Here is a 20,109-nt window from a genome sequence, read left to right on the forward strand (position 1 = left end):
AATCAAAAATTGAACAGTTTAGGAAGAAAAAACATGAGAACACGAAATGACAAATTCGGCTATATTTCATAGGTATTTATCAAACTCACCTGTTGTTGTCCCTTTCTATCATCACCGAACAAAGCGTGACAGCGACAGATTAGCAAAATACCTATTCTTCAAACGTCTCGACCACCACGTTTCCTCTTAACGACACGGTGTCGTAGATATATATGTATTATATCGTATATATCTATACCAACTCTAATATTTATTTATTGGATATTTCACTAAACACTGACGGCAGAAAAAAGCTAACCATCCATTTCGACATCGCCAGTATCAGTCGAATATCTATGTTCATTTCGCCTGGCTGCCTCATTTATATATATATATATATATATATATATATATATATATATATATATATATATATATATATATATATATATATATATATATATATATATATATATATATATATATACTTGACAATACAAAGAAAAATAAATTATTTGTGATAATAACAATTAACAATTTAAACATGATTTTTCCTCTCTAATCAAACGGAGTTTGCCCGAAGTTCCTCTCTGATGTGTTTTTCATATAAGTTTAGATCTTCTCTGTATACGTCTAAAGAGAATTATAAATTTGGCCTCAAATTATCTTTAATTACAAAATAATCAACAAAAATGACAAGTCTCGATTTTAGCGACATCTAGTATTTCTTGTCTAATTGAGACTAACCATCTTAATGGATGTACCGGAATGTTAATGCTGCTTATCGCTGTTGGGGCACCATTGAAAGAAGGAAGGAAGGAAGACGAAGATGAATTCACAGTCAATATTTGATATAGAAGTTAAACTATTTTTTATGAGGGTCATTTTATATACGTCCTGGTCATGCGAATGAAGTCTTGGGCACTTATAGTTTTTTTGTTTACCCTTAATTAATATATTTATTTAAACTTTTAATGTACAGTAAAATACTATGTACATTTGGCAGACTTAACACCGGACGGTGTTCTTTACCAGTCAATTACTGGGCAAATCGAGAAATAAGTAGGCGGTGCATTATTTAATTATGAAAATATGTTTTTTCAGTCGAAAATGTTTATATTATATGAATTATTACATATAATGTAATTTATACGTCAAAACTATGAAACGATACAGTATGTTAAAAATATAGGCAGGCGTGATAAATAATGTATTAATGGAAATAAAACATTATTCAATTTAAAAACAAAGCTAGATTTGATTTCAACGCTACTGATTATGAGTTATGTTAATGTTATGATATATTGTAAAGTAAAAAAAAAAGTGAAAAAAAAGCACACAGACACGTGGAGATAGCACTTTAAAGCGCAAGTTCTGACGTCGATGTAAGTGTAAATGCAGCTGTGTGCGTGCCGCTGCAGGTATCAGAACGGAGCCTTCTCAGTTCTCACCGAGCTCTCGAGCTTGACGCGTCGACGGTCGATCGCGCGCGCTTGTTTGAGAAAACGCCGCTCAAAATTTGAATTTCGAACTGCGAACTCAATTTTGACGATTCCAAATTTAAAAAATGGAATGTTCCAAATTAATTGGTGATTTTTAATGGTAAATTGAAATTGTTACTGGTAATATCGACATTTGGACAATTCAACTATTGTCTGGCAGTGTAAATAATAGTTAACGATCACGTGATACATTTTCCTGTGATTTAGATTTGTGATAGTAACTACACTAATTGGTGGTGGATTGATTAATGAACGCTAATGCCGTTGTGATTACAGTGGATGAATAAATGATATTTTTCAGTGCATAACAGTGATCGGTTTATTGTTATAAATAAATAGTTGACTTGGATTTACAAGTAAGTGGCAGGTAATAATTGTTTATTACTAGTTTTTTTTATTTATTATAATTATTTCTAATGACCACAAACATTAATAAAAAAAAAACGCACAATTGAGAATAAATAATAAATACTTACGTAAAAGTGTAGTAAAAATGAAATATAGCATTACTTGCAACGGAAAATCATATTAGAACCTTTTTTTGCAACCTCCTTTTCTTTATTCTCGAGTGACCAATTTTCTTCAAACGTTTTTTTTTTTACAACAGAGCTGTACAAAATTATACCATATGCAACTCGGTCAAGGATGAAAATAATTTCAATTTAAATACAATACGCTATGCTATCATTATATTGTAAATTAAGGTACTTAAAAATATTGCAAATGACGTGAGTTTAATCATTGTACGTAGTAGTTTTAACTGCTTTTCTATTTTTATACTCATTTTAGTATCTACATAAATGTAGGTGTCAAACGTAATGTTTAAAAATACTTAAATTTATTTATATAATGATTTATTTTTATAGCCAACAAATTTAATTTATTAACCCTATTTTTTTTATCTCAGAGACATTTTTCGTTCAAACCTTTTTATAAAATGATCCTGTTTATTTCAAAAATACAAACACTACATCTAAGGCAATGTACTGACTGGCTGTTGACTAATTTGTTAAATGAAATTTGAATTTCGAATGTTGATTTGAATTTATTTATTTATTACCGACTGGCACAAATTAGTGTCTACAGCATTACTAATGATATTTTTTGTTGTTTTTTATGTTACTATATCGTCATAGTCGTAGAATACTGACGGATCTGACAAATATTACGTATAAAGATCCGTCAGTATTCTACGACTATGACGATATGACACAATTTATTTATCTAGCAATAGAGTGATATAAGAAATAATAAAATTCCTTGGTCGCTTTTTGTATAAAGGTCACGAGTTCGATCCTTACAATGAAGTAAATATTTGTCTAACCATTCAAATCATATCGAGTGTTTATATAAAAAATCAACTTAAACTCAAATGAATAAACCATCCTGATCGATGAGCAGTTCGGCTTTAGAGCCAAGCACTCAGCTGTTCATCAAGTACATCGTGTAGTAGAACACGTCCTCAACGCCCGACACCTGAAATCCAACGGGGTCACATGTGCCCTGTTTCTCGACGTAGCGAAGGCCTTTGACAAAGTCTGGCACAGCGGCTTGATTTTCAAACTGCACAAGATGGGAGTGCCAGACAGGCTCGTGCACATCATACGAGCCTTCTTGTCCAATAGGTCATATCGCTATCGCGTCAATGGAGTGCGTTCCAGCGCACGACCGATTAGAGCCGGCGTCCCTCAAGGCGCTGTCCTCTCCCCCACCCTCTTCTCGTTGTACACCAACGACATCCCGCGTCAGCCCCGAGTGCAAATCGCCCTCTTTGCTGATGATACAGCCATATATGTGGACAGCACGTCGGCCGCCTGTGCAGCCAACAGGCTTCAACGGGCGGTGGACGAGCTGGCCTACTGGTTCAGAAAATGGCGCATCGAAGTCAATCCAGATAAAAGCGCCGCCGTGCTTTTCACGGCCAAAAGAAAACCATCCCTTCCCGCCTCTATTCAGCTGTTTGGCACGCCCGTCCCCTGGACGAACGAAGCCAAATACCTAGGCGTGACACTAGATTCCAAGTTGAGTTTCGCATCTCATCTTAAGCGCGTCCGAGGCCTGGCCAATTTTATACTGGGACGCCTCCATCCCTTTATTAACAAGCGCAGCCAATTGTCGCTTAACGCAAAGCTGACGCTCTATAAAGCATGTATAAGACCGGTGATGACGTACGCTAGTGTCGTCTTCGCCCACGCCCTTCCTTCATTACTTCACCCCCTTCAGGTGGTGCAAAATAAATTTCTGCGACGGGCCACGGGCGCCCCGTGGTACGTGCGCAACGTGGATCTACACCGCGACCTCAAAATACCCACTATAAGGCAATTTATGAAGCAAGCGTCTCGACGCTACTTCGCCTCAGCCGAGTCCCATTCAAATCCGCTCATAGTAAGAGCGGTCAAATACAAACCCCCATAGAGAACGTCGCTCCAAAACGTCGTCGCCCGAGGCACGCACTCTTGGACCCCGATGATCCAACTACGACGGCAAACGCGTCTCCCTCCCTACCTACCGCGGAACCCTCGACAAGAGCCCCTACAAACACACCCACACATCGCACACACCGCCTCCGCCGGCGGGGGCGAAGAACCCTCGCGACACACGGTCCGCGCGCGATCAGGTTTGCGCCCGAGCGCATAACAACCGCGTCGCAATCTCACCCACCCAGACGTACCGACCCTTCGCCGTCCCTCGACGGGGGTCGAAGTGCGGTGGCCTAAGCCGAGGCCGAGCCACTCTGGCGCCCTTAGGCGCACACACACACCGCAGTCCATAAGAAAGAGTCGACACCTCTGTCGCTCCCCTCTCGCGGGCTTGGAGTGCCATCAGCACTCGCCCCTGCATTCGCGTCCGGTGAAGCTGTAAAGGCCACACACGGCCAACAGCAAACACATTCAGGAAAAAAAAAAAAAAAAAACCAATGAATAAACGAAATCGTTTATTTATTTATTTATCTAATACACATGTCTGTGATTTTATTACGTAACTAAAACAGATCTATTAACCAGAGTTTAAAATCTGTTCTCTAATATGCTAAATTTTACGTACTTGTCCTAAATGACAATTGAGTCGTTAAGACACGATGAGTTAGTGCATTTATATAACGAAACAATCTCATCATAGATAGATAGATGGATACTCTTTATTGTTTCCTCCAAAAGATTACAATAGTAAACTTATTATAGATATAAAACAATAACAAGAAATTATTACACTGAGAAAACAATGGGCGACCTTATCGCTAAAAGCGATCTCTTCCAGGCAACCTTTGGATGGAGAGGAGTAGTTATAAACAGTTTTATTTGAAACATAGATTGTTTAAATTTGTCCTGTTAAATGTAAATATGTATCAATGACCGTAATATCTTAAATATCAGTTATTTTGCCACATTCAAGACGTCTACTTGAGATATTTGGGATAAAACTTGAAAGATTGGTTTGTACTTTATTTATATAGTTTGAATTTTAATATTATATATGAAGATTCATTAATTTTTTAGTTAATACGAACACATTACTGAATAAAAATTAATAACCATAGACTTTTAAATATATAGACATATTTGTACAGATATCATTGAATAAAACAATGTTATCCTCACGGCGTTCCTTGCACGTTAATGTTGAAAAGTTTAACGCTGAGGTAAAAACCTAACTATTCGAAAGTGACAATATTACTCGTAAATGTTTTTTTTTTTGGATTAATTTTACAATAACTCTTACAGAGTTAAGCTCAATTGTTGTACATCTTTATTTAATATAAATTATAATAACGTTTTTTTTTTTTTGTGTACAATAAAATGTAAATAATATAATAATACAATAAAAATATCTCCACCTGGCTCACGGGCTGACCGAAATGTGGGGGGTGACGTCCACCGAAATCAGTCCAATCGTTTTGTCGGTGAACGGTCTTATCCCAACTAGTCTGGAACAACATCTAAGACGGTTGAGATTCACACTCCCGAGAAAGATGCAGAAAACGGTGCTCTTAGATTCTGCCCGCATTGTACGCCGGTTTCTCTCCCTGGCTCCGGGGCCCTGAACCTGGGCCGACTGTGCTTCTGCCGGGGGTTAGTTGCCATCTTCTCACCTTAAGAGGGGAGATGTGAATTTTGTAAAAATTTTAAAAATAATAATAATGTAACTGAAAGATTTAGAATCCTCAGGTCATAAATTCTATATAACACTTTCATTTTCCTTTATTTCCTACGGCATACAAGTAAATCGTTAAAAGGTAGTTTACTTTACACCTAATTACTATTATGTATTACCGAACTTTTTGTTTTTTATTTGTGTATTTCCAAACATTGACCAATGTATGGTGGTAACTACAAAGATTTAAAATTATCAATGCACATTTGATTTCTCGTTATACTCCAGCGGTATTGTATTAAAAGACAGAAAATATAATTCCGACCCGACCGGTTGACCATACCTATAACCCTGCGTTTATATGAGAAATAGATTTCCATTAATCTGTGAGAAGTTTATGGGATTTTGTTACGCATGGTGCCTTACATGGGTAGAGATAGGGGAGAAAAGAAAACTGATTTTGGGATTTTCCTGTAACGTCAACTTCCCGCGATAAATCTGCAGTATATTATCCGAAGATATTTTGAGATTTTCACTATTAAAAAAATTCCTGTACATATTGTATTAAAAGTACAAAAAAAAAAGAAAAGAATTAATACTTATTTTAAATTTCCTCCACAATGTCGCTATATCAAGATTAAATACAGCCTGTCCGGGTACTCGAACAATTAAATGCCTAATATAAAGGCATTAAGTGATTATACTAGATCTTCTTGGGACAAATTCAACCTATTCTCTCCCCTATTGTTAAGGTTGGACTTCACTGAGGAGCTATTAAATTTTAATAAGTTTGAGAGTCTTCAATATTTATGTATTCGCTTCGTGTTTGTCCTCCACCAATATTATAATCACACTTGTGTATTTTAAAGTCGAACTAAGTAGTTTTTAGTCTATTTTATCACAAAATATATATCCTATCTCCATTTACTTTTCTTATTTTATTCTAAAGCTAAATCTAAAAGACACCACCTTTTATCTATCAAAGTTTTTTTTATATACCACTGAGGTGGCAAACAAGCATACGGCCTACCTGATGGTAAGCGGTTACCGTAGCCTATGAACGCCTGCAATACCAGAGGTATAACGCGCACGTTGCCGACCCTGAAAAACCTCTTTACCCCTCTTTTGAAGAACCCCATACTGTAGTCTTTTGGGAAAACCTCGGCAGGGAGGTTATTCCATAACCTGAGTATTCGTGGGAGAAAATATCTCAAACCGCGTTGTACGCGATCATTTAGGCTGTAGGTTGTGAGAGTGAACTCCCTGTTGATGGCGAGCCGTACGATGATAGAAAGAGGCCATAGGCCGTAGAAACATCACGAAAAAGTTGTACTTTTTCGTGAGGTTAATATCTGTATCTCGCATCTTGTAAACAATCTTCGTTTCAGATACCCCAATTATGTCTGTTCTTTCTATTTCTAATTCTTTTATGTGCAAGCAATTAATTTGTGGAACTCGATCCCTGTCTCTATCAGTACGCTGAATCACAAGTTAGCTTCGAAATCTCAGTCAAGTCTCGCAATCTTTACCAAGTGCTTTGCTCTATTTTAGATTTCTCCTTTATCTTTTCGAATACATGTGGGTGGACGTTTTATTGGAGATAGTTATGGGGTTAACAATTAGGTCGTGGTTTCCCGAGAATAATTAATTTATATATATTTTAATAGTGCAGATTTTTTAAAGGCAGAGATAAACCTTTAACTCAAGTCAAGTCAGTCGTATTTTCTTATGTTATTATTATTAATTTTTTTTATACAACATAGAATGGCAAACAAGCTGACGGCCCACCTCTACTGAAAAGTGGTAACTGTCGCCTATAGACATGAGCAATACCATGGACATAACAGAGTATACTGTATATTGTATACATAACAGAGTATACATGGGGGGCCATGCGTTGCCATTCCTGAGGACTCAGGTGTTATTCTTCTGTACCTTGTAAATTCACGCCATATCCCACCCTTCAAACCGAAACACAGTCATACAAACACAACTGAGTCACGGTAGAAACACGAATGGGACAGAGGTGCCCAAGCAATCGACTTTTTTTTATATGAGCTACGTAGATAGCCTTTGTATAACGAAATCGTCTTAGTAACAGAACACCATAGGGCAACACTCTCACATGAGTAGTAATATTTTATATAAGTAACAGTTCAAATTCTAAACTAGTCAATTATGTACTCTAGGTCATTTATTTATACTTTTGCACACATTAGAAAATGTCTACAGTGCGAATATTGTCAGTAAATTTTTGTCAGTCATTGTATTTTTATTGAAATCAAAACTACTTTTTATTTTATTACTCTGATATATATACATGTGTGTGTGTGTGTGTGTGTATATATATATATATATATATATATATATATATATATATATATATATATATATATATATATATATATAATAATGAGCAGGGATAATATTTATATTATTACATGTATCAGATCTCCCATATTTAGAAGTAACAGAATTTTTCATCGTGCCTCCCACCAAATTGTTTATAATTATACATCTCTACATTTAACAGGACAAATTTAAACAATCTATGTTTCAAATAAAACTGTTTATAATTACTCCTCTCCATCCAAATGTTGCCTGGAAGAGATCGCTCTTAGCGATAAGGTCGCCCATTGTTTTCTCATTGTGATTATTTCTTGTAATTATTTATACCTATTTATAATAAGTTTACTATTGTAATCTTTTGGAGGAAACAATAAAGAGTATCCATCTATCTATCTATACATACCGGTTAAAAATATAAGTACACAATTGTTTTTCTTGTGGTCATAAGTATTTTAGTCGGATTAGGAGGTTTTACTGTAACATATAATGAATAGTAACGGTGCATATTACATTCATGGTTTATGAATACTGTATATTTTTTCTTCTCTCTTTCTTATTCACAACTTACACTTGTGCCGGCGACCGCCGCGTCCTAAATTACTTTTCACAATTATTTAACGGACAATCTTTATTTCAGTGGGAGCGTATAATAAAAACGTAATTAGGCGAGCTTCTCAAAGGTAATCTTGGTAGATTTATCGTGAAAATTAGCGGCCCTTTTAAATAATGGACACTGCGGAACAAGAATGTTTTCGTGTTTCACAATTTTCAACTTTCATTACGGTTGAGTGTTTTTTGACGAAAATGATTAAGTGCTTTACGGGTGTCTTGGGTGGATATTTAATTTTGACACTGTATTCTTGGGGGCAATGGTTGCGTCTTTGATTTTCGTGGAACATTTTAAGATTTATGAATCAAATTAATCCCGAGTGACGGTGGTGAGTACGCCCCCTGCCATGTTGGGTTCAGGGCCTCTAGACAAGTGGCAAGCGAATTCGTCGATGGGATCGACATCGCTTAAGGGGGGAAAGGGATTGTTAGTAATGGAGGCTAAGAGTCCCATTGCTAGCAATACACCTAACCAGGTCGACCTCCACGCGGTTCCCACTGGAAACTATCATGGTTAATTCATGATGAATTCGTCATGATAGGCTAACTGGCCTGTTTTCATTCTCATCTATTACCCTTCACTGGTGCCCCGCCAGCGTATACCGTTAGCGCAGGCGGGGTTACCATTCCATTTTCAGTTATCAAAAAAAAATCGACATCGCTAGTGAGTCCGTGAGATAGAATGAGATAGCAACGCCGGGTGACTCATTCCAACTCACGAACTCGCTAGCGATGTCGATTCCATCGACGAATTCGCTTGCCACTTGTCTAGAGGGCCAGGTATGTTCGACGAAATTTGGGCGTATTGAGTATAACGTTCACTGCTACGGTAATTTTCGGTGAAATTTTACTACTGTTAATGATATGCGTTTTGCGTTTATTTAATATTTTTTTTTATGCAACTTACAACGGCAAACAACCTGACGGCCCACCTGATGGAAAGTGATAACCGTCGCCTATATACATGAGCAGTACCATGAACATAACACAGTATACTGTTTCGCCCATGATACCCCCCATGCGTTGCCATTCCTGAGGACTCAGGTGTTATTCCTCTGTACCCTGTAAATTCACGCCATATCCCACCCTTCAAACCGAAACACAGCCATGCAAACACAACTGCGTTACGGTTGAAACACGAATGGGATAGAGGTGTCCAAGCAATCGACTTTTGTACAAAGTCTCCCTCTGGTTACAATTGGCATTCTCACGATAATGTGATAAAAGATTTCTGTGACTATTTGATTGATCTGTATCAAATATTAAATAAAACCATCATCAAAAAGAATCATCGAACAAGCAAAAAGTATCATGAAATGTCTTGGAATTGTCGAAGATATCGTGCACCCAACATATAAAAAAAGCAATTATTAATGACGTTCCCTTCGTTCCGTTTTGAAGTCGCTTTGAAATAAATAACAGCAATAATGAAGCAAAAAATAAAACATCTTTGTGGCAACCAATTTTGAAGGTAAATTTATAAAAAAAAATATACACGTTTATCTAAACACTCCTCTTTAATCAAAGTTTGTACACTGAACTGGTGTCTGGTGGTCAACCATGAATTCCGAATTCTGAAAATTCAAGCTTCATTTCGTGTTTTCGTTCGTACTGAAATTGATCTTGTAAATAGAGTTTAACATTTCGTTCATCATAAATCCTATCCTAATAGTGTTGGAGTCTTAATACTGGCTGTTGACACTGAGGTTTTTTAGAACACTGTATTATTTTTAAGTTTGTTCTATGTCAGATTTTTCTAAGACATGTCTTGTATTTTTTTCACTAATTATTTTGTATCTCAAATACATATATGTTTTATTACTGCATCCTGCTATTTATAACAAATAGTCAAAGAGGAATAATATTTAAACATTTTTAAAAATTTAAAATGGCATGTATTATGTAATTTTAACATCAAATTTCTGTTTCGTTCGTCGCCGAAATTTCGGAAAATTATTCATGGTAGGCCCTCTGATTATATTATGGGGGAAAATATTATCAAAGTTGTTGCATTAATGGACAATTAGTTCAGACATACCCATTTGTCTTTCAAGGGATTTTCTTTGTTTGTTGTGTTCTTTACCCGACTGTTAAAAAAGAGAGTAAAGAGTTTTCACGTGTAATATTTAAATTAAAATTATCTTTATTCAAATAGACTTGTTTACAAGCACTTTTTAAACGTTATTTTCTAATGAAAGATTCATAAAAATGTTATTTATTGAGAAGAACTCACAAGAAACTCGACAGGTGCTCTTTTATATGTTATTTTATCTGTTATTATTATTACTATCACCAGAGGGAGACTTTGTACAAAAGTCGTTTGCTGTGTTTCGTTTTGAATGGTGGGATATGGCGTAAATTTACTGTGTACAGAGGAATAACACCGGAGTCCTCAGGAACGGTAATGCATGGGGGGTATCATGGGCGAAACAGTATACTCTGTGTTCATGCTTACGACGACTCACAGACGACGGTTACCACTTTCCACCAGGTGGGCCGTTAGCTTGTTTGCCATTCTAGGTTGTATAAAAAAGAATTGTCTATTTATTTAAATCTACTATGTTTAAAACACATAGCACATTTATTCATCATTACTGTACTGAAAAAAAAAAAACAATTATAACAGTACTGTTAAATAAATACTGTTACATAGAAACTTATCCATTTTTCAACTTTTAAATTTGGAACACGTTTATTATTTTAAAAACTTATTTCGAATACGCGCCATTTCGCACATTTTTCGTGTTCATTATCAAATTACAATATAGGTATATGTTATGAAATTATGGGGCAATAACGTCAGTGAATTATTGATATCAAGCAGGCCAACTGCCTGCCAACTACGGCCAAAACCCTCCAAACATACCCTGTCAATACATACATATTTTTCAAAAAAAGTTATTCCACAAAAAACCTTGGTATTTTTAAAATTTGCTGAAGAAATAATGTCTGATATGATGATACCTACCCAATACATATACATACTCTATCAATACATATATACATACATTAAAAAAAAGTTATTCAACAAAAAAACGTTAGTATTTCTTAAATCTGTTGAAAAAAATAACAAACTAAAACTCGTTACCACCATACCCCGTCTGCCAAGTTATTATAATAATGAAACTAACTTAGCACGAAACACGTCGTAAAATGAAACATTTACATGTTCATTTATTCTTAAAAATTTTCTAACTTATAATTAAGAAAACTTTCGTGTTATCCGCTTTGAACGGGGAATTTTTACGAGAAATAACAATTTGTTGTTATATATACATACCAGTGTTGGTGATTGTTGCCACTTAGTGGAACTTTGAAGACACTTTGATATTATTACAAAAAAAAAACTGTATTATATTTATATACATTACTAGCGGTCCGGTACGTGCTTCGCTACGTATAAAGTGAAATAATAAAAAAAAAATTAATAATAATTTACGGGGTATTATTTAGTTTATCTTTAATTGTACGGTTATTACCCTTATACATTCTACAGTTTTCTTTCAGCTTCTCAAAGGTTGACTGTAAGAAATCCCTTTCCCATTTATCAGTGCTTAATTTGAGTTATGTACTATAAAGATTTTACAATACAATACAATACAATAATTTTAATGTTAAATTCATTTATTCAAACAAAAAAATATTTTATTAATTGCTAGCTATTTGTGAATGACCACATGAATGACATAACAACATGCTTGTACTGTCAACACTGAAAAAAGTTTCAATTTGACAGCACAATCGCTATCTTAAAAAAAGTTTGAATTTGACACAAAAATCCCCATTAACAAAATGATCCGCCATTTATTGAATTCATTTGTTACAAAAAATGTGATAAATGAAGAACCGCTCGACCGATTTTGTGCAAACTTCACATAAACCATCTACTAAATAATCCGAACAAAGCCTAAACATTTGATTTGGATCGGTGAGGCCGTTCTTGAGTTATAAAATTACAACGAAAAGTGGCATTAATTTATATATATATATATATATATATATATATATACGGAAGAAAACAAATGTGTATAAAGCATTGAAAATGCTTTGAACAGGAAAAATTATCAAAATAGTGTATTATAGTAATTTTAAGTAATTATACATATATATACACATCAGCCATTATGTTTCCTGATGAATATAGATCTTCTTCACAAAGGGGAGTTTTGGCTGTGGTTGCCATTCTTGGCAAATAGGTTGGCAATAACTTTTGGTGATGTTTAAAGAGGGACGCTTGAACCTTGACTATTGTTCCTTTAGTCGTCTCATACGATGCCTACGGGAAAGGAATGGTGGCTCATTCTATACCGGGACCATAGAGCTCACACACCATCAACTCAGCCATTATCTGTCCACTACTGGATAGAGGCACTCCCATAAAATGCCATAGGTATTCCCATAGAACGTTATTAACCCACCTGCATCTACTAAATCCCTGAAAAGTATTTGAGATTGTCATTTCATCAAGTAGGCGGTTGTCCTACACTGAATTTGTCCGTACGGGGTTGTCACTCAAGAACATTTCTTCCCTTCACATTTGTACATGGGAGCAAAAAAAAAATTATAAGTACAGAATGAAAAAAATATCAAAAGGAACGATGAGACAGTTCAATAGATAGAATAGTCGTTCATAGACGTCCAAGGATCTCAAAAATTTAAATACAGTATTTAATACTATTTATTTATTTATATTTTATTGATCATATAAAAAAAAATGCTGGTACAAAAGGCGTGCTTCATGCTATATGACATTCTCTCCTAGTCCACCTTTAGCAAAACAGAAAAATAATTATGCAATTAACTATTGCTAACTTAATTATAAAAACATCGAAAACTTTGGCTCTTTCTTTTGCGTTCAATTCCCCATTTTAAAGAAAGCGACAAAACATTATAACAGCTAAAGTAGTTTTGTAGAAGGTTTTAGTTTTTATTAATTTTTTGAAAGCAAATAAATTTCAAAATTGATGTTCGAATCATTAATAAATATTACCGCTTACTAAGTACTAAGGGAAAGCACTTTAAGTCTTTAATTCGGTAAGCTATGTCTGAGGCCTTCGCATATAACGGATGCGGCCTAGTTACACTTGACACCAAAGGGTGCCTGAACCTTGTGGGTCATTAATAAGTATGTCATTTGTTAATCGTACCATAGTAGCGTGGTGCTCTGTGTTCACTTCTATGGAGTATAATAGTTTAATATACCATGTCACTGTATTGTTGTAACAAATGGTCATGTACATTATCATTTCTATTATGAAGTATTTGCAAATTTGTATTTCAGTAAAATTCACCAGACGGAGACTTTGTACAAAAGTTGATTGCTTCAACACATCTGTCCCATTCGTGTTTCTACCGTGAAGCAGTTGTGTTTGCATTGCTGTGTTTAGGTTTGAATGGTGGTATATGGCAGTGAATTTACAGGGTACAGAGGAATAACACCTGAGTCCTCAGGAATGGCAATGCATGGGGAGTATCATGGGCGAAATAATATACTCTGTTATGTCCATGATACTGCTCGTGTGTATAGGCGACGGTTACCATTTTCCATCAGGTGGGCCGTCAGCTTGTTTGCTATTCTATCGTATAAATAAAAAAAAAACATGCAGCGTCCCGCAAAGGTATGCAAATGTTAAACTGTATTTATTTCTAAATTACATTACAATTATAAAGTCAAGTTTTATAAATCATCCCGCTCTTTCATCTCTAGTTTTGAGAATATGTATTCTAATACTAACAGTTGGGGGGAAAAGAGATTGTTAGTAATGGAGACTGAGAATCCTATTGTTAGCAATATACCCAACCAGGTCGACCTCCTCGCGGTTCCCCCTGGAAACTATCATGGTTAATTCCTGATGAATTCATCATGATGGGCTAAGTGGCCTGTTTTCATTCTCATCTGTCACCCTTCACTGGTGCTCCGCCAGCGTATCCCGTTAGCGCAGGCGGAGTTACCATACCATTTTCACCCATCAAAAAAAAAGTACTAACAGTTATGCCTTTCAGGATCAAGCTCGACAAATTTAACATTTTCTGAATACCTATTGTGATTCATTCGCGTTGCTACAGTTACTTCAGACTTCACGATATAAATTGAGAGTTTCAATTACGAACTGAGCGCCGTTCGATATGTCGATGAGTTAAAAGTTTTGCGTATCCATTTTTTAGGGTTCCGTACCTCCAAACGAAAAATTGGAACCCTTATAGGATCATTTCGTTGTCCGTCTGTCTATCAAGACCCTTTTTCTTAGGAACGCGTGGAGGTATGTAGTTGAAATTAATATCAGATACTCAGATCTGCAACCTTTTAAAGCAAAGAAAAAATCAAGTTTCTATTATTTTGACGCAATCAAAAGATATGTACGGTCGTTTATGTTCTATTTATATCGAATATTTTGACATCCGCAAAGGGAATTAAAACCTATAGGTTACTTCCCCTTGATCTAGAATCATAAAATTTGGTAAGAAGCAATGTCATGTAATGTCAAATTTGTAGTTATTTCACACAAAATACTAGAGGGAGACTTTGTACGAAAGTCGATTGCTTGGGTACCTCTGTCCCATTCGTACTTTTACCGTGAAGCAATTGTGTTTACATGGCTGTGTTTCGGTTTGAAGAATGGGATATGGCGTAAATTTACAGGGTACAGAGGAATAACACCTGAGTCCTCAGGAATGGCAACACATGGGAGGTATCATGGGCGAAACAGTGTACTCTGTTATGTACATGGTACTGTTCATGTCTATAGGCGACGGTTACCACTTTCCATGAGGTGGGCCGTTAGCTTGTTTGTCATTCTAAGTTGTATAAAAAAAAAAAAAAACAAAAATAAACTTGATGATTTTGTACGGTACCCTCGTTGCGCGAGTCCGACTCGCATTTGTACGGCTTTTTTTTTTATTTATCCAGAAATTAATACAATAAACACGAGTATGAACAATCAGAGAACTCGATCGGCTGACGTATGGTACCTATTTCATGAACTTTTGTAATTGATTAAAAATTCAACTTCGTTATAAATAATTTAATTGTAACTTTGTATAACAGTGACCTGCTTTCCCGTGGGTGTCGTAAGAGGGGACTGAGGGAACTTAACGATCGAGGATTGGGTAGTAGCGTCCCTCTTAGAACATCGCCAAAGCATAACAGATATTTATTTTTTGTAGGTGAAAATGGTATGGTAACCCCACCTGCGCTAACAGGATACGCTGGCGGAGCATCAGTGAAGGGTGACAGATGAGAATGAAAGCAGGCCAGTTAGCCCATCATGATGAATTCATCAGGAATTAACCATGATAGTTTCCAGGGGGAACCGCGAGGAGGTCGACCTGGTTGGGTATATTGCTATATGGTCGACCATCGTCACCTATCATCCGTCACTGGTGCCCAGCCAGCGTATACCGATAGCGCAGACGGGGTTACTATTCCATTATTACCCATTAAAAATAAATATATATACATCTAATATATAAAATTCTTGTGTCACGGTGTTTGTTACCAAACTCCACCGTAACGGCTTTACCGATTTTCATGAAATTTTGTGTGCATATTGGGTAGGTCTGAGAATCGGCCAACATCTATTTTTTATACCCCTCAATGATAAGGGTGACCCACCTCTAATTTTTTTTTTATTTCTTTGACAAAGTTTTTTATTTTTATTTTAATATGATTTAGCATTGAAAAATACATACAACTTCAAATTTTCACCCTTTTACGATCAACCCCTGTTTTTTAATCGCGATTTTTATAAGGTAAGGTTTATAGGTTGCAAGATGGCAATCCAATATAATAATTGTAGTAGGATAAATTTTTATGTATAGTGCTCGAAATAATGTATATGGTAAAACAACGTTTGCCGAGTCAGCTAGTATATATATATATATATATATATATATATATATATATATATATATATATATATATATAAATTAATAATTAAAAACTGAGTTATTGTTTCCGTTAAAGAAAATTAATCTGTTTTCTATAATTGAACTAAGTTTACCCTGTCAATAGATGTCAATTCCATTATTATAGACTTACGAAACACACCTAGGTCAGATGTCTTTCAAACTCAATTCACTTTTTGTTACAACACTCGTTACGTACAATGGGATATGAAGGAAATCCGTGTCACGTTCGTGTGCATTGAAATCTGTATTATTGTATGAGCTATTAAATGTCATCGCCGTTGAATTTTCAATGTTGTTTTTAGAAATAGTAAATTTTATAGATAAATATGTTTATATTGTTAACGAACACTTGAACGTGGAAAGGATAAGCGGGACAGAAAAAGTAAGGAATAAGGAAGTCTTGAAAAGGGTAAATGACAAAGGAACATTAATAAAAACAATAGAGAATTAAAAGAGATAAAATGATAGCCCATTTTATATGACATAACGATTTTTAAAGAGCATACAAGAAGGAAAAAGAGAAAGGGGAAGACCGAGAAATAACTATATGGGACAAATAAAGAAAACACTAGGTGTCCTACAAAGAGGTTAAAAATATGGCCTGGAAAAGACTACATTAATTAGTTACCTCGATAATAGGAAACTTCAATGAGAAGAGAGAATAAAATTTCCATTTCTAAATATGAAACAGCATAATCGGTTTTCTGTAAAGCTAGCGATAATCTGATTTTGTGCTTTATCTGTATAAGAATAAAGATCAATATCAAATAAATATCAATCTGCTTATTTTTAAATGACTAATCCTCACTAATATTATATAAACTAACTTTTTGTCCATCACTTCCTACGTATAGACTTTAGAAGCAAAAAAAAAAACAAATAAAATAGATCACTTATAGTTGGCATATCAAGATGATATAAACATCAAATTTCAAGTTAGGCCTTTAGGAATATAATAGTGATATCCGCATCCAATATAGTGTAGTATTTTTTTTACTATGAAGGATCCCAAAATTGATCATCATCTCACTTGATAGAAAGCAATGATGTGGTCAAAGATGGAGCTTGCTTTTCTAAGCCAATGTGGACCTGTTGTTCTTTTAATATCATCGGACCAGCGTTTCTTTTGTCTTCCTCATTTCTCTTTGTTTGGAATTTAGAGGACTATACCGTTGTCTTTTGTCCATTTATTCTTATTTTCTCTCAGCTTGTGGCTCACCCACCTTCATTTAAGTTCTTTTATTTTGGTTGCAACATCTTCGACTTTCGTTATGTTTTTCATATGTACAGCATTTCTTTTATCTCATTTTGTATATCCTAGATTGTTCCTCTCCATGCCATGGCCTCTTCTTCATTTTGGTATGTAATTTGATATACACGTATTATATGGGATGGAAAAGTATATACGCTATTATTTACCACGATCAGTTAATTATCCCAGTCATGCAAATAAAGTCGCGAGTGAAATCTAGTGTATAATACAACTGAATAATGTACATGAATATTTAAATTAATTTCCATAAAGTTTATACATATAAAATGGCTAGTGTTTAAATGTGTGACCTAACCAAAGGTCTACGTTAATCTTGTTAAACCTTACAATACACATATTAAGCTCGCTGGCCCCGAAAATTAAAGGTTCCCATTCAGAGAATATATCCCGTGTACATAACTTTTGTTACTGTACAAATAAAGATTTATAGGTTTTTTTTGTACTTAAATTTATTATGAATTACTTATGTATATTTATATAAAAAGTTAATAAAAATTACAAATTATATTCATAATAGATTTATTTAATATTACCCTTTATTTTGTACACGTAGTTTCAGAAATAGGAAAATCAGTGAAGTAAATCCTAGTCGTGTGGACCAGTATAACGAACTACACTTTTCTTTTCCATGGGTGTCATCAAAGGCGACTAAAAAAATAGTCAAGTGATGGGCAATAGTGTTCTTTTTAAAACAGCACCAAAACCCAACTGCGGTTGCCAAACATGGCATCTACTTTAGCAACTACTGGCAAAACCTACCAATAGTCCACTGTGTTAAACCTATGTTCAGCAGTGGAGAGTTAATAGCAGATATGATTATAAAAACACTTCTAGAAAGTGTATTAACATAAAACATACATCGGATTTTAAGTTACACCTTGAGGAATATAATTTTGAAAACCGCATCCAATTTGGTACAGTAGTTTTTGCGTAATACCGAAACAAAATTATCGTTTTGACCTCTATTAATCTTATTAAGACCCCTAATATATTTTTTTCTTAAATATCTCCCTTTTATAGATACCGTCTAAATATTATTTTACTATATTTTTAAGATAATATGTTATATTTAGGTTATAGCTATTTCTATCAAAATAAAAGAATCAGGACAAAATTTTACTTATATTTATAGTAGTACCTATTATCAGCTTTTCTCGCGCTACTTTGTATGCGTGAATTTCAGAGGTAGGAAACCAACGAAATAGGGAGTATCATAATAAATCGTGAACCAGTTTTTAAGATAAACATTCAGGAATAAAACAGAGAAAGCCATATTCAATTAGATGCCCTAGTTTCTGCGTGATGTCTGAATAAAAAATACAGACAGATAGAAAAAAAAATCTAAAAATTATCATTTTAACTTCTATTGCTTCTATTAAAACTCCCGATATATTTTTTTCTTAAATATCTCCCATATCCTGTAAATGGGAGATATTTAGGAAAAAAATATATTGACTAGTTTGTTATATTCGTTAATTATATTACATTGTTATATTCGTATTAGTGCTATTGTATTAAAAGAACATTTATTAGAAATGTGAGTATGTATTATTATTATTTTTTTACATTACATCAGCTGTTAAATGTCCACTGCTCAACATAGGCCTCCCCCATAAGGTGGGGTTTTAGTTTGGCAACCGCAGTTAGGCTTTGATGATGTTTTAAAAAGGACGCTGATGCCTATCCCTCTATCATTAAGTTTCTTTAGTCGCCTCTTACGACACCCACTGGAAAAAAGGGGCGGCCCAGTCTATGCTGAGACCACATGACCAGATCTCGGCCTCAACTATTAAATGTTATGGTTTATATAGTACCATGAATGTAACATAAATGTTATGTCCATAGTATTGTTCATGTCTGTAGGCGACGGTTGCCACTAAAATAAATAAATATCTCATTAAAATAAATAAATAAATAAACACTCATTCATATATTTATATTTATAATATTATTATAGATTTTCTGTCATCACGTGCATAGTGCACAGGATATAAATGGATGCATTTACAATATCCGGTAACAACCTGTCAATATATTTAAACAATGGGTACTATAAGCTTCCTTGATTGAAGAGAAATGCATTTTAGGATTAATAATAAAGGGATTTTTTTTATGCAACTTAGAATGGCAAACAAGCTGACGGTCCACCTGATGTAAAGTGGTAACCGTCGCCTATAGACATGAACAGTAACATGGACATAACGGAGTATACTGTTTCGCCCATGTTACCCCCCATGCGTTGCTATTCCTGAGAACTCAGGTGTTATTCCTCTGTACCCTGTAAATATACTGCCATATACCACCCTTTAAATTGAAACACAGCTATACAAATACAATTGCTTTACGGTTGAAACACGAATGGAACAGAGGTGCCCAAGTAAAGGACTTTTGTACAAA

At 34.8% G+C, this 20,109-nt stretch overlaps 1 protein-coding gene across 2 annotated transcripts in view; it reads left to right on the forward strand.

Moving 5' to 3' along the window:
- Positions 1–1,442: 1,442 nt before the first annotated feature.
- The window catches only part of LOC113510254 (hemicentin-1), a 418,868-nt gene continuing 400,201 nt past the window's right edge, over positions 1,443–20,109 (forward strand). For both annotated transcript variants that reach the window (XM_052900396.1, XM_052900397.1), the window contains exon 1: positions 1,443–1,848. The gene's annotated coding sequence lies outside the window, so the exon portion shown is untranslated. The remainder of the gene's footprint in view (positions 1,849–20,109) is intronic.

Source organism: Galleria mellonella, unplaced genomic scaffold (genome assembly GCF_026898425.1).
Source record: "Galleria mellonella isolate WM207_F2 unplaced genomic scaffold, CSIRO_AGI_GalMel_v1 utg65, whole genome shotgun sequence".
Taxonomy (NCBI): domain Eukaryota; kingdom Metazoa; phylum Arthropoda; class Insecta; order Lepidoptera; family Pyralidae; genus Galleria; species Galleria mellonella.